Raw genomic sequence first — 16,796 nt, 5'->3', positions numbered from 1 at the left:
CTGAAGCTGATACAAGGCACTTCTGGCCACCACCTCAACTTGGGACACCAGGGAGAGGCTCGGATCCAGAAGCACCCCTAGACTGCATACCTCTTCCTTCTGGGGAAGTGTGACCCCATCCCGAACAGGCAGATCAAAATCATCTCTCGAGTTCCGACCCCGCACAATGAATACCTCCGTCTTAGCCGGATTCAGTCTCAATATGTTATCCCTCATCCAGCCCATCACTGACTCCAGGCAGGCATTTAGGGAGGTTATGCCCTCTCCCGATGATACTGACATGGAGAAATAGATTTGGGTGTCATCAGCATACTGATAGCACCCTGCACCAAATCTCCTGATGATCTCTTCCCAGCGGTTTCATGTAGATATTAAACAACATTGGAGACAATATGGAGCCCTGGGGAACACCATACAAAAGTTCAGATTTTGAAGAACAGCAGTCTCCAAGGGACACCATCTGGAACCTGCCCGAGAGGTAGGAGCGGAACCACTGCAAAGCAGTGCCTCCAATTCTCAACCCCCTCAGACGCTCCAGAAGGATACTATGGTCGATAGTATCGAAAGCCGCCGACAGGTCCAGAAGGACCAACAAAATGACACTTAGCTTTATATATCCAGATGACACTTAGCTTTATATATCTTTGCCAGCTCCAGCTGGGGAGGTTGTGGGATTCTGAGCCAGTGATTTGAGTCAGTGAAGGGATAGGTGTGGTCAATGAACTGGAATTAAATCCAGAAAAAACAGAGGTTAGAAACATAGGAAGCTGCCATATACTGAGTCAGACCATTGGTCTATCTAGCTCAGTATTGTCTTCACAGACTGGCAGTGGCTTCTCCAAGGTTGCAGGCAGGAATCTCTCTCAGCCCTATCTTGGAGAAGCCAGGGAGGGAACTTGAAAACTTCTGCTCTCCCGACAGTGGCTCCATCCCCTGAGGGGAATATTTTACAGTGCTCACACTTCTAGTCTCCCATTCATATGCAACCAGGGTGGACCCTGCTTAGCTAAGGGGACAATTCATGATTGCTACCATAAGACCAGCTCTCCTCTTCTTCTGGTCTACAAATCTACTGATGTGGCAATGGTTTGAATCAATCTACTTAGATGGGGCTGGACTTCCCTTAAAAGAACAGGTCTGCAGTTTGGAGTACTCCTGGGCCCAGCCTTGATTCTGGATGTCCAGGTCATGGTAATGACCCTGAATGCTTTCACCCTGCTTTGGAGCATCTCAAGCAGAGCTGGTCAAGATTACCCAAGCCTAAGTGACCCCTTGGTTGGATAACTGCAATGTACCAACAGGGAGTTGCCTTTGAAGACATTTTGGACACTTCAGTGTTACAAATTGCAACCATGCGGGTTTTGACAGGTGCTAGATAGTGAGGTCATTCACACAATCAAAAACTGTGTTCTCCCTGGGTTTGGGAACTCTGTGCACTCTCAATTTCTGGTTGTGTGGAAGCAAGCTAAGAGGATAATCTGGGTAGAAGTGATTTTGTGGAAGCAAGTTAGGAGGAAGAGCTACCCAGTTTTTCTTCTTACCTTGCTTCCACACAACTGAAAATTGGGAGCACACACAGCTCCCAAACCTGGGTAGAACATAGTTTTTGATTGTCGGAATGACCTCCATGTCATGCCATTAATGTTCCTCCTAAATTGATGGACTGTTTGTTTCTGTTGATACTGAAATAGCTCTAAACAGCCTAGAATCAGGGTACCTGAAGGACTGCCTCCTTCCACATGAATTTGCCTGTCCCTTGGGATCTTGTACATTCTGGTGCATGTTCTGCTCCCCTCCAAGGTTTTCTGATGGTGACCCATGAGAGGATGTTCTCTGTGGTGTCTTCCACCATCTGGAACTCCCTGCTACATGAGCTGCAGCTGGTTCCCTTGTCACTATTTTAGTAGGCCTTCTCTGATTTCCCTTGATTATGATTGCTTCTGAATATTATTCTGTTTTAGTGTTTCCTGTGTCATTTTCTGTTTTCCTGACGCTGTTTGCATCTTTGCTGATTTTTATCATTGCTTTTAATTTATTGTTGTAAGTTGCCTTGGGTTCATTGCTGAGAAAGGCAGGATAAAAATGTTTGCAACAAATAAATAAATCAAGCAAGCAAGCAAAACACTTTAAAGCCTAGTATTTCTAGCCTAGTATTTCAGAGTAATTTTAACCTATTATTTCTGAGTATTTCTGAGAGGATTATATTTATATTTAACACTTGTTATTTGTCCTGAAAACAAAGACACAATTTGAGGTGCTGCTTTACAGTCAGAAATAACTGACAGACGGAATACGATCGAAAAATATTTGCAAAATTCTGTGTATGAGCATAAACAAAGATATACAGCCAAGCACTGAAAATTATGAACATAATCTAAGAAAACTGTGTGCAGGCTGGGGGGAATTTGTGAAGAGGAAAAGGTAGCTGAGCTGAGCTTCTCAAATAAATGATTTTGTTCCCTGGGATGAAATGATAAAACACAATTGGATGACCTCAATTCTGCTGATGATATTGCCCTGCTTAGTTTAACACATTGCTCATTGGAAGAAAGGATCCTGCAGACACAGCAAAGCAAAGGATTTATTCATCAATAAGGCAAAGACAAAATATATGGCTATCAGCACTACAAAAGCAACACAGAATAGAACAAAGACACTCCACAAAAAGTCACATTATAGGAAGAGAAATCATGATGGTGGAGAGAGACCCCGTGGTAGATGTCAAATACCCAAACCAGCAAACAATTTTCTTAAACTTGAAAAGGTTTGATGGAGTAGGATGATAAGATAAAAACAAAACTTCAGCACTAGCATCTTGCCTGTTCTATTCAGTAGCAGTATTTCCTGATGGTTTGGTTACAAATATATTTTTGCATTTATTTCAAATGCACCACCCTGTTCCAGAAGTCATTCCCTCACAACTGGAGATATTTATATTTTGCACCTACCTGCATCAGAGCTTTAAGTCAAGAAAACCCAAATTCTGTACCAGTTACATACACAAATTCCAAGATGCAAATGCACATTTCCTTTCCATGATTTTGATCAAGTTGTATATTTCAGTCTGGACTGAGTGGCTCACATTACCCACAGAATGTGCTGAACGACCCTTAGGGATATATTCCTGGCAGTGAACAGGACTTCTGCAATGAGGAAAGAGGAGCAATTGCTTCCCAATCCTCCTCCCTGTGCTGCTGAGTAGTGCTGCAACATAGCTACCGTTCTCGCTTTTGCTCCACCTTTGTAAAGCAGTGGAGACTCTGGACCACCATTTGAGTTTTTATTGATTCATTATTAATTGATTAAGTGGTGTCAACTCTTAGCAACCCCATAGATAGATTCTCTCCGGGATGATCTGTCTTCAGATCATCCTGTTGTGGCCTTTAAGGTCTCTCAGTGGTGCACTCATGGTTGTCATAATCGAGTCCATCCACCTTGCTGCTGGTCGTCCTCTTCTTCTCTTTCCTTCAATGTTTCCCAGCATTATGTTATTTGTTATTTTTTATATAGGGGGTGAAATGGCAAAAAGATCAATATTGTACTAGTTCAGACAATACGGGACCCCAGCACACCCAGTTAGAAAGGGGACACACCAAGAGGGCACCCATTCCCCACTAATTATTATTATTACTATTTATACACTTTCTATACCGCCCTTCCAAAAATGGCTCAGGGCAGTTTACACAGAGAAATAACAAATAAATAAGATGGATGGTGCCTTCCCAATGTCTTGGTGCCTTCCCAATGCATTCATTTTATCATATGGGGGATGTATTCATCTGAATGGGCCCTATACACATGCTCTAAGTAATTGTAAATAAAATAAATAAAAAGACAAGTAATTGGAGCACATGTATAGGCCATTCAGGTGAATACACGATGAAGGGATGTGCTGAGAGTGCATTGAGGTGTCCACAGAATACATCCAATGGTGTGCTCTCAGTACCTCTCCTTCCTAATTGGGTGTGGTGGGGGCTGTTTTGTCCAAACTGCCCCATTATTCAGTCAAGAACTGTAGCATATCTTGGGCATTCTTTGAGGATGTTATCATAATACACTCTAAACATATATACAGATTCTGCCTGAAAAAGAGGAACTAAAGAATTCTGTACCAGGGTCAACAAGTGGAGGACCCTCAGCAAATTCAACCCCCTTTGTAGTACTGGCTGGCCTCTAGTTGCTGACCCGGGGTTAGAAAAAATGCAGATGTAGTAATAGATGTAGCAAGAGGCCACAGAATGTGGTGGACAGCTTCAAAAGGTGAGAATTAGGGCATGGACCCTCAAACCCGATTCTGTTCTTTAAAATACCTTCCAGGGAATCTAGTATAGAGCAGAGCATTTTCCAAAAAGCAGGGAAATCCATTCCATCAGTAATGGCCATACATTTTTGAAGAAACATAAGGATGAGTATGCATGGTGCCCCATGCATCCAAAAGCAGAGAACGATGTAACCTAGCTATAAACTCTACAAAGGGAATTGTACAAAAATTCAGCAGACTCTTCTTAGGCATAAAACACATGAAATCTGTTAGCTGCCAAACAGAGTTAGCCTTCAGCAGGCTCCAAGCATAAGGGGAAACAACTTGAACCCTCCTGTGCTCTTTTTTGTATAAAAGGCATAATTCTGACATGTCCTTATTTTAACATTGCTTACGAGGCAGTAAAAATGAGCTGGATCTCTTTCTCTTGGTCAGCAGTATGTTTGATCGCCTATCATTCTGCAATGCATTCTGTTGCCCAGCATCTCAACCACATCTGGGAATTTGAACTCGAGAGACTTTTCAGATAAGAAATCCAGACTCTCTCAGGCTTGAACAAAAAACACAAGAGCTTCTGTTGCTATCAGTACCAAGCAGTGGCCCCATGCATTTAGCAAGGATAGAGATGTACAATGCATACACACTGGCTGCATTCACATATAACGTGAAACCAGAGGTTGGGGAATCACGATTTCAGTTTTAAACTGTAAATCGCATTGCAGATGTTCATCCAAGCATGGTCCAGCAACCGCCAAGTCCAGGAGAGGGGAGCCAGTCCCTGCTGCTTGGCTGCCGAGGCCTATCCCAGCAAGCAAAATGGCCAGAAAAAGCATCCGCATGTCAGCAGAGTGATGCCTAGAGCAGTGTGAGCAGTGCAGAACTGCCTGTGATGCACTGTGCATCATGTTAGCCAATAATACTAATACTAATAAAAAGTAGGATCATTATTCTTAAATCTCTTCCAAAACTGTTTCCAGATTTCTTATTCAAAGTAACATCTTGGTTGCACTCCCTGCTAACTGAGCAAAGAGGCACCTCTTAAAGTGGTGATTCTCTTTATTGAGCAGGGCAATCCAACCCCAGCACAGCATCCCTCCAGTGGCTGTTTCTGGTTTCTACCTTAAGTTTGTTTTTAGATTGTGAGCCTTTTGGGGACAGGGAACATCTTATTTATTTATTTTTCTATGCAAAAGACTTTGAGAACTTTGGTTGTAGAGTGATATATAAATATTCTTAGTAGTAGTAGTAGTAGTAGTAGCAGCAGCAGCAGCAGCAGCAGCAGCTGCTCCACCACCACCACCACCAACATGGATTAGAATCACTTCTCCACATATGAACAAATGGCACCATTTTAAACATCCATCCATTCCTGTCTCATCACATAATGAAGCAATGCTCATGATCGCTGCAGGAGGCTCCCGCCGCCTGCGGGAAGGAAGCCCAAATGCACTTACCTCCCTGCAGACGACCACTTCTTCCTCTCTGGGCGGCCAATTGCCGACTCCATCATGGAGCTGGCGGGGATCGGGGCCCGCGCGGGCCATCCTGGAGAGGCCCTCGAGCCTGGGAAGCTGCTTGCAGGCCTCCCGGTGGGGTCCCCTCATATGGTTTTTTTTTTTTTAACCTTATACTTTTTATTCAGCTTTCACAACACAAAAGGACAAACACAAATAATACAAACACTCACAAACACACATAATAAAGACTTCCATCTCATCATTGGAACAAGTGTTGTTAACAATAACTGGATCTTGCCTATAGATTAAACATTCTCTCCCCAATAGTTCATATAGAAAACAGCTTTGGGGTGTTTTTGAAACATTTGTTGTTAGCCACACTGCGGCAGCATACGATCCACCAAACGGGGTTAGTGGAGCACTCACTCCACTAACCTAGTTTAAGGGGAGGAGTGGTTTTGCCGGTTTGCTGCTGGGAGCCACACAGCTCCTGTGGCAGCAGACGACCAGGGGAAATCGGACTAGGCTCACTTAGCCCGATTTCCCCTGGTCATGAGAACAGCTCCAATGACTCACCATTAACTGTATGCACTGCTTCCAATGAAAAGTATTGCATTTTTTGTGATATGGTCTATGATGGCTGTTGCACAGATACCAGTCATCACTTGGTATTGCATGCCCTTAGGCAGGGAAAAATAATCCATTCATTATTCTTTAACCACTCCACACGTGCATACAAAAAGCAAGTGGAGTGCTTTTTTGGAGTGCAAGTAGTTACTCATATTTAAGCAATCTTCACTACGTGTTGTAAGTCAAGTGCCCAAGTTCATGCAGGGGGTCATGGCAAGCCCTAATCAAATACCTTATCCTCAAGCCCACACATCATCCTCCAACAGTTCTCCACATTTGACTGAGGTATATGTCACTTGCTGGGATACAGGCAAATTTGTGATAATCAGGCTATAAAATCCATCATTTGCCCTTCCATGAGTTAAACAAGGGCCTCTTTAAACCTTCCATCCAAATCATAGTCGTGATCTATTATCATAACCACACAACATATCATTGAGTCTGGCTTTCATGAGAGGCAGCACAACAACACAGTATGCACCATAAAGTGGGCGCTTGCTTTTATTCTTAAGCTGGCTCACACAGCATTTCACTAGGAACACTTCAGGGCTTTGTGTTCCCAGCCATTTGTAAAACAGAAGGGAGACCCAAGCTCTCTTCAGAGAAAGTATGCAGGGCGTCAGAGGGAGAAGCTTGGCTCATAGAGACTGAGATGGCTGTTTTTAGAGCTCAACTTTTTGTACCTGGTGGCTGTGCAAAGGCTTTGCTTGTCTGCTCTTTATCTAGATATAAAGAAGAAAAGGGAATGATTATTCAGTAAGCAATTCACCATATAAGTGTGTTAAATTACTGCTGTTCTTTTGATTTTTTTGTTAACATGTCCATAAACAAATATACTTTTCCAAAAGCAAGATAAAAGATTATCTTGTTAAAGAGAAAACAGACAATTGTATATAGGCTGTGCTCTCACCATAACAACAGCATCCTAGTTAATCAAGACAAGTGAGTCTCATGGAGCTGATTGTGAGAATGCAGAATTTCAGGGCAACCTGGTTAAACCACTCTAGTTAACTAGCATTTAACCATGCTAGATAGTTTAAACAAGATCGTTAGTCAGTTACCCTGGTTAAATGCTGGTTAACCAGAGCAGTTTGACCAGAATTGCCCTGAAATTCTGCATTCTCATAATTAGTTCTACAGGGCTCACTGATCTTGATTAACTTTTTATCCAGGATCCTTGTGATTGTGAGAACGCAGCCATACTTTTGTGTGTGCATAATTAATTAATTAGATAGATAGATAGATAGATATTAACACACTCACATATTATGGTTATGCATTTTTGAGGTTTTATCTGGCAGCTCTTAGTCATCATTCTGGGAGGACTTGCTCTGGTATATAAATATTTTGTATAAATAAATATTTCCGGAAAACCATGAGCTGATTGCAGCAAGGTAGCTGTGTTAGACTGGTGCAATAAAAAACAACAAAGAGTCTTGTGTCACCTTCAAGATGAACAGAAATATTGTAATATAAGCTTTCATGGACTTCAATGCAATCAGATGCATGAAGTGTTACGCACAGCAGGCAGGCTCTCTCTCTCTCTCTCTCTCATGTAAATATAGAGAAGAATTGTAAACAATGGGGCCAAAAGGCCATGACTGCAAGAGGTACAGTCTGTGTTATATATTTCATGGCAAATTGGTCCCACCATGTGCACCTTTTCTCTATTTCCCTCTGTGTGTAGCTGAGCTCTAGTCCATGAAAGTTATGCCACAAATACCACCAGACTCTGCTATACGAGTTGATTGTGTTTCACTTCAATCTTTCAGATATAGAGCCTTCACCACCTAAGACTAGGGATGTGCAAATCAATTCACCTGCAGATCAATTCACAGCAAATTGGGGGTGACCCATGAATTTGACAGTGAATTGAATTGCCCCAATTCATTGTGAATCGAATCGTGCAATTTGTATCACAAAGACGATTTTGTCTCCATATTTTTCAGTCACTGATTGGTTTTCTGGCACTGGCTCCTGATTGGCTTGAGATCCTTTAGCTTCTTGGTTGGCTTTTTGTCTTTCAAATCAAGTGGTGGCATGGGCAATAGTGCCCCCATTGGTTGCGAGGGAAGCAGGGAGGGGAAGGCCAAAGGAGGAGTTCCAAAATGTATTTAAGGGGCTGGTTAAAGGCAGAGAAAGCCACTGCTTTTGTGCCTCAGGAGAAGAGAGAAGGATCAGAGTCAAAGAGAGAGTGCAGCAGCACTGAGAGGAGAGAAATAACTGTGGTCTGGGCCTGCTTGCCCTGCCTGCCTGGCCCAACAGTGAATGGGGAGAGAGACAGAGAGTGCATGCTCTGTTTCTCTATGTTTCAAAAATCTTTTAATTGCTTTGCTTTTATTTTCTTCATACACACACACACACACACACGTATATGTATGTATCAGCAGCACTAGTGGCTTAACTGGGCGCTGCTTGACATTTTTTAAAATTATTATTGCTTGTAGCCACCCCCGCCCCCAGTGACCTTAATAACTGGGGTGCTGTGTGTGCTGTCCCCCACTCCTAATTATTTTAAAATACTACTAGCATACCTAGTGGCTTATTTTTTCCCCTTGTGTGGTCTCACAAGATTATTGCTTTTAGATCCCCCCTGCAAGCTTATTGCTTGTACTAGCTAGCCCCCAGTGGCTATAATAACTGGGGTGCTGTGCTGTCCATCACCCCCTCCCCATCTTGTGGCTCCAAGCTCTTCTTTGCTGCTGCTGGACTGAATTTTTATATTCATTCATTCATCCATTCATTAATAGGCTGTTGTGCTGTGAATTCTGTTTGGTGCCAAGCCTGTGTCCAGGCTCTCTCTGACTGCCGCCTGACTAGTGTCCACCTGCCTTTCCCCCAGCTGTAGAATCCCGGTGTCTGCTCAGCCCAAGAGTGCCTCCGAGAGTGACAGCTGGCAAACCCCAGCCAAAGACATCGCTAGAAGTCCCCAGCCGAAGATGCCAGCTAGGTGATATCCCCCACCCCACTTGGTCAGGTAACTGGTTAGACTTCTTTAAATATGGCCTGCTTGTTTGGGGAAGGGACGGATTATGTGACAGGACTGTAGGACAGGAGGGGTAGGTTAGAGAGAGGCCACAGTAATCCCCTGCCCTTCTTTGCCTTCCCTTCCTTTAGACCTATTCCACTGTTGCTTGGTCCCCTCCAAAAACAGCCCACCCTCCAATAAAGCCTGCTTCTTTTTGGAGGGGGGATTTAATTTTTCCAGCTTCTTTGTGCGCACCACAATACTATAGATAGCGCTGTGTATGACACACAGGCCATACATAGACCACCACTGACCTCACACCCCCTTAAAGGCACTTCTTCTCTCCACCCCCATCAAGGTTAGGGCTTAATTTTTTTTCAGAAAAAGACCCAAGATCTTTGGGAAGGTGCTAGGCAGAGCCAGGAGCAGATTGCCAGAGGGAGGGGGGATGCTGCTGGTTGTCGGTGATGGCAAGAGGGGAGTGCTCCCCAAGCAATCCCTACTGCCATGGTGTCGCACAGGCTCAACTATCCAGAGGAGCCTGGCCCCTCACACAGCCATCTGTGGCACCTGAGCTTAGAAGTAGGGGGGAGATGCTCCCCTGTCAAGGAAGAAGCTTTTTCCATGGCAGTGGAGGAGGAGGCATCATCATCAGCTAGCCCAGCCAGATTGCATTCTCCATCCTCTCCAATCCCTGTTGTGGTGCAACCCTGACCACCACCAACCAGGTCTGACTAAGGAGGAGCAGGAGGAAGTCATTGCAGTTGTTCCTGGACCTTCTCAGTCCCAGATGGAGGGCAATGGTGGTGGTGTCTCCCAGAACAAACCAACAGCCCTAGTATAATCACCACCAAAACAGTCCCAGATAAAGAGCAGCATGGTGTGGGACCACTTTGAGCTCCGCCATGGTGACCCATACTATGCTGCCTGCATCCACTGCAGGACACAGGTCAGCAAGAATAAGGACCCCAAGCATCTTGGGACGATGGGGATGCTGCAGCAAATGTGAAGGCATCACCCATGAGGGCATCACCCGGGGGTTCCTGCTCTTGCTGGCAGCAAAGATCTGGCATGTACTTGGATAACAGCAAAGCACCTGCTCTTGTCCCCAAGCAAGGAAAGTTGCCTGTGCAGTGGGTGCAGATGGTGGGCAAGTGGTATGGTCACCCAAAACTTCATCTCATCAACCGGGCTGTTGGGGAGATGATCACTTTGTATAACCAGCCATTCCAGGTGGTGGAGTATGCCGGCTTCTGCCGTCTGCTCTGACTGCTTGCCCCCGACTACAAGATCCACTCATGAACCACCTTCAGCAGCCAGGTGGTGCTCTCTCTGGATCTGGAGTGCAGGGAGGCCATGTTGGGACTGCTGCACACTGCAGCGCCTGACACCAGCATGGACTTCACTAAAGATCTGTGGGACAGTCCCAGTGGGAGACATGCTGCTTTCCCTCACAGCACACTGGTGGGGGCAGGAGGGTGAGGGGAGAGCTGGTGCTAGTGGTGTGGCCAGCTCCTCCAATGCAGCAAAGCACAGGTGGGCTGTGCTGCATGGAGGTGCTGGACACTGACCACATGGCAGCTTAGATGTCAGCAGTCATGAGTCGCCAGGTGGAGAAATGGCTTTCCAGGCAGCCAAACCTTCATTGAGGGTTCATGGTCACTGACAATGCCACCAACATCACTAAGGCAGCCAAGCAGGGTCAGTTTGTGTCCATCCGTTGTGTGGCACACATTCTGAACCTGGTCATGAGGAATGTGCTTGGCCCTTCTGTGGCTGCAGCTAGGTGAGACATCCCTGCTGCAGGTGCTGGGTACCATTCTGCTGCTGCCAGGGATGCTCTTACAAATTACTACAACTAATATTTATATACCGCTTTTCAACCAAAGTTCCCAAAGCAGTTTACGTGTGTGTGTGTGTGTGTGTGTGTGTGTGTGTGTGTGTGTGAATTGTGGATTTCATATTCAATTTGTCCAATCAGCTATGCCGACTGGTTCAACAAATCAATTCGATTTTTTTGCAATTTGATTTGAGGTTCAATCAAATTGTAAAAAATGATTAGTGCACACCTCTACTCTAGGACAGCATCTTAGCCCTAAACCTTTGATAATTAACATGTGGAGGGGGAAGCAGGATCATTCCTGTGGTTCCTGTTTCTCAACATTCACACAATGTTCTGGTTGGCTGAATACCACCTATGCTGAAATACATTGTAAATATACTCTTTGCTACATATTTGGTTCCCAAATGTCTAAAGAGAGCTCTTGCCTTTTGCCAGGAGAAGTAACTGTAGTGACTGCAGACTTCAAATCTCAGATGCAATAATACACCTGACTTAACTGTGTATGTTATTCTGTAATTCAAAGAAATGTCAAAGAGTTGAGACCAATTGTGTTTTAATAACTAACTATAAATCTAATTTACAGTGTAAATAGATATACTTGATTATGTACTTTGATTGATTGATTGATTAAGTGCCGTCAAGTTGGTGTTGACTTTTAGCAACCACACAGATAGATTCTCTCCAGGATGATCTGTCTTCAACTTGGCCTTTTAAGTCTCTCAGTGGTGCATTCATTGCTGTCATAATCAAGTCCATCCACCTTTCTGCTGGTCGTCCTCTTCTTCTTTTTCTTTCAACTTTCCCGAGCATTATGGACTTCTCAAGGGAGCTGGGTCTTCACATAATGTGTCCAAAGTATGATAGTGAGCATGTACTTTAGGTGTGTCCTAAACCATTATCTGCTGTGGCTCCCCTATTGGTGATACAAAAATTTCCTTGTGAAGCTCACAAGTGTCTCACCCACTGTGAAGTTACTCAGAAAACCAACAGAAGATTCTTTATAAAATGAAAATGAATTTCATTTACATAATTCATGCAGGACAAGTCTATCAGTGGCTACCAATCCTGATGGCTATATTTTACCTCCATGTTCGAAGGCAAGATGCCTCTGAATATCAGTTGCAGAGAAGCCAAGGCAGGAGAGGGGTCATGCCTTCATATCATGGTTGTGTGGCTTCTCAACACATTTGGTGGGCCACTGTGTGAAACAGGATTCTGGACTAGATAGGCTTTAGGTCTGATCCAGTAAGGCTGTTCTTGTGACAGCAGTTAGAATCAAATGTCTAGTGTAAAATCAGCACTCTCATTGTCTTCAATATGTCCCCATTAGTTTTAGTGGCCTTGGGTAATTCTGAAATTGCTTTTGGGGGATGAGTTCCATGACCACTGAATGACAGACTGTGCTTGCTTTCTCCAAAGACTGGAGCACCCATGGCTGAATTTCGGATTCTTGTCCAGAAAAACTTTTTTCAGTCTGACTCTTTCCGTATATTCTCATTGCTATTATTCTGAAGCCTTGCTGTAAGGTAAATACTAGATAGCTTTTTAACTGTCTCCTTCACTTCTTCAGAGACCAGACCTTCAAGAGACACAGCTCACAAAAGTGATTACATCCCAGTTTACCAGGAGAGAAATTATAACAGACTTATTTGTTGTTATAACAGCCTTATGTAACACAAAACCAGAGGTGAAGGGGCTTCTGGTTTCAATTTCTGTACGTCCAAATGTGGGCAACTGTAGTTACGGCAGAAAATAGATCTGTGGTTTCCCTCCCCAGACAGTGATTTGTACCTTCAGTTTGCCGTGAGGTTCTCTGCCTGGACTTTCAGTTCTGCAGTGCCAGCATTATGTTCGATGCAGCACCACAGTCTGGTTGTCCTGCGACCGGAGTTGAGGGACAAAGCTCTTCCCTCGCTCCAGCTGCTATTGGCTACTGAGGCTGTCCTTCAGTCAAGAAGGAAGCCCAGGCAGCCAGTTCCCTCGCCGCTCTGCAGTCTTGCTGACTGCAGAGAGGGAGCTCTCCATGGTGTCTGGATTCAGACAGGAGAGTGGGGAGAGGGGGACATAACTACATGTCCATTGGATCCACAGTTCTGCATTACATGCGAATGCAGCCACCATGTTCAGTGATGAGGCTTAAGGTTTCCTCCTATGCATTTGTGTATTACTGCCCATTTAAATGGACTGCGGGAGGCCCTACTCTGAATGCCAATTCCTGGAGTGGTTTCTGTAGTAGGTGTTAAGATCAGGGCCCATTCCACTGGGGCTCTAGTCCTTTGGAGTTTCCATCCTCACAAATGAAATTTGCCAATATCTGATTTTCTTGATATTTAGAAGGAGCCAACAAGAACCCACCACCATTCAACAGCCTGAAGATTTAAATCATTTAAATCTTATTTATTGATATTTAGAAGGCATGTCAGTGTATTCCTGTTTCAGAAAGTCTTTTAATGTCCCCTGTTTGTGCCTTCATAATAGATAGAGATTTTAGGAGATTTTTCTCCAGCTATCAGTATATGTTTTAGCAGCATACAGCTGCATTTGCACCAAGGGGAGCTTCCCTCTCATACAAATAGCAGCTGAAAGAGGTGGGGTGTGTGATCCTGGACCCTGCATGGCTACTATTTACGCTTTAAAAAAAAGAAAACCACATGTGCAGTCCTCAGTAAGTGTTGGAGTGTTGTCCAGTTTGGCCCTATGTTTGCCAGAATTTGTGGTAGTCTGCAGCTGTCACCTGTGCGAAACGGCAGCAATTTTACTGGCCTAGGTGTGACCAGAAATGCGTAGAACTGCAGTACAGACGCTGCCCAGCTTCAGAAAACCCTCTGTGTTAGTGGCAGATGCAAGGCTGAAACACCCTCTTTAGGAAGAGTTATTAGAGTGTGTGTGACGCGCTCTGTGCATTAGTTTAAGAGGCCGCATGGGTGAGAGTTCTGAGCGCAGAGCTCTAATAAAGCACTAATTGCCAGAGCGATGCGCTTAGCTTCGCTCTGAATGCCGTTCATCTTCGCGACCTCCTTTGTGTCTGAGACTAAGGAGAGGTGTTAATTACACTGTGCTCATTTCCAAGGCATAGATTACGATGTCTTCCTGCTGCCACAGGAGCAAGGGGGGAAACAAAGAACATTCATTTTTCATCTGGGAGAAAATAAAGCAGTTTAAAATCCCTCCCTCAAAGGATATTTTTTTTTATAATAATAAAAAAAAGTCACACTGTTCCGCATTCGCAAAAGATGCAATTAGCAGAGCTGGCACTGTGAAGGTTCCGCACAGCCAGCCTGTCTTCTTACCTTTGCTTGTTAGGAGGCTGCCAGAGCCCCTAGATAATCTTCCCCATTATCTGATTGATTCCCTTCAATTCCTACAGCAGGAGATTAAAATCCCAGCGAGCATTTTCTTGTTGATGTTCTTTGGCTGTTTAACCACATAACAAGTCTCTTCCCAGTCTATTTCTTCTTCTATTTTAGCTTCTTCTGATCGGGACTTGCCCAAAATACTGGAAACATGGCTTTCCTCATTAAATTTCGCTGAGTCTCCTTTGCTGGCTTCAGTCAAGAAGTGCAAAGACAGCATCAGTGTTTGAAAGAGCAACAAAGCCCTCTAAATCCATAGAGAACGCAAAAGGAGCTCAGATTGGCTTCCAATCAAGGATAAAGGCCCTTGCCAGGTCATGTTTGATGCAAGCAAATTTGCTTGTTTGGATTTATAATGCTCCTTAAGCAATGGGAAGCATGAAACCATGTGAATTCATGTTATAAAGAGGCATAGAGCCAAGTTGCAAGAAGGATATGGTATAATGAGTAGCATGATGTCCAGTTTATAAATTTAATAAAATCAAATGGGAACTGATTGGGGAGGAGATCTGGTCTTGTGCTGGCAAGCATAAATTGTCCCCTTTGCTAAGCAGGGACTGCCTTGGTTCAGATTTGGATGGGAGGCTACATCCGAGTGATGTGGGATATTTCTTTTAGGGGATGAGGCCATAGCTCAGTGGCAGAGTATCTGCTTGCATGGAGAAGGTCCCAGCTTCACTCCTGGCATCTCTAGATAGGGCTGAGCAAAACTTCCGCCTGGAACCTCAAAGAAGCTGTTGCCAGTCAGTGTACACAATACTGAGCTAGATGGACCAATGGTCTGACTCGGTATAAGGCAGTTTCCTATGTTCCAAGTGTTAATATTTTTCCTGCTCTTTGGTCCTGTCCATTCCCAGCACAGCATCCCTCCATTGGCTGTTGCTGGGGTCTATCTTATGTTTCTTTTTTAGATTGTGAGCCTTTGAGAACAGGGGGCCCTTCCTTCCTTCCTTCCTATGTGGACCACTTTGGGAACTTTTTGTTGAAGAGCAGTATATAAATATTTAATATCATATATAAATATTTGTCATTTGTGTCAATTCAGGGTATAGGTTTAGATATTTGAATATTTCCTCATTTTAAAAAAAACCAAAAACCCAAAACACCTTCCAATCACATAGAAAATCAGCATGTCAGGGGAAATGTTAGGTTGAATCCTTCTTCCTGAGATGCTAATTTTCTATAGGTGTTTTTTGTGCAAGGTGTTTTTTGGTGGACATTCAAACATGCAGACTCCTCCATCTGCAGTAGCAGAGTACAGGAGAAGCTTTACCAATTGGAAGAAAAGATAAACAGAGCTCATGTCTGGTGCCCCAGGAGACTGAATCCTGGGCTCTCGACACTCACTACCAGCATTCTGATTCCACCTCAAGCCTGATATAAGCTCTGTCCACTTATCCCAAAGGACAATCCCCACCCACCAAGCCCTATTGAGTTCTAGCCTCAGAGCTTGCTCCTCAGTCAGAAATTGGTCCGACTAAGTGCCTGTTCTCAGCCCTTGATTCCGTCTCTGCAATTTGGTCCCTATTTGTTTAGGACCATACACCTGCCTATGGCCCAAGTGGCTGACAGCCAGCTGTCTCTTAGTCCTGCATCCTGAACACCTCAAGTCTAGCCCTGACTGAGACCTGGTAAACTCAGATCCTCCACTGGTGTGAAAGGCAGGACAACTATCAGATGGGAATTGCCATCACCATTCTGAGGTTAAGCATGCATTCGGATGGAGTGGATAAGGTTCGTTTTATTTTAAATAATCTAACTTCTGCATGTGCCAAATGTTTCTTCCTTCTCACCATCTTTCCTCTCTGCACAGTTGAATATTACGAATGTATTCATCAGGGCCTTCTCTGTTGTTTCCCCCGGGCCCTGAATATACTCCCAGAGAATGTCTGCTCCTTGTCAACATCTGTGGCTGCTTTTAAAAAGCAATTAAAGACCCTTTATTTGTCCAGGATTTTACCCATTAGGGGTTGCCAGGTCTCTCAGCTCTCCTGCTTGTCTTTTTTATTTTTGTTTTTGGTGTTTTATGGTTTCTACTTTTTCACTGATTTTATGGTTTCCTACTGTTTCACTGTTTCCCCTGCTAACTGAGCAAAGAGGCACCTTTTAAAAGTGGTGATTCTCTCTGTTGAGCAGGGGGAGAGCAAGTGGCCCTATCCATCCCCAGCACAGCATCCCTCCAGTGGCTGTTGCTGGTGTTTACCTTATGTTTCTTTTTTAGATTGTGAACCCTTTGGGAACAGGAAGCCATTTTATTTGTTTGTTTTGATTGTTTATATCTATG

The 16,796-nt window shown here is 44.2% G+C and overlaps 1 long non-coding RNA gene across 1 annotated transcript in view; it reads right to left on the bottom strand.

Moving 5' to 3' along the window:
* Positions 1-7,016: 7,016 nt before the first annotated feature.
* LOC128324845 (uncharacterized) overlaps positions 7,017-16,796 on the bottom strand; it is a 119,925-nt gene continuing 110,145 nt past the window's right edge. The window contains exon 3 of the long non-coding RNA XR_008307130.1: positions 7,017-7,070. This is a non-coding gene — a long non-coding RNA (uncharacterized LOC128324845). The remainder of the gene's footprint in view (positions 7,071-16,796) is intronic.

The sequence above is a fragment of the Hemicordylus capensis genome, chromosome 4 (genome assembly GCF_027244095.1).
Source record: "Hemicordylus capensis ecotype Gifberg chromosome 4, rHemCap1.1.pri, whole genome shotgun sequence".
Lineage (NCBI taxonomy): Eukaryota > Metazoa > Chordata > Lepidosauria > Squamata > Cordylidae > Hemicordylus > Hemicordylus capensis.
The sequence above is the reverse complement of the archived record's forward strand: the minus strand, read 5'-3'. Positions and strand labels throughout refer to the sequence as shown.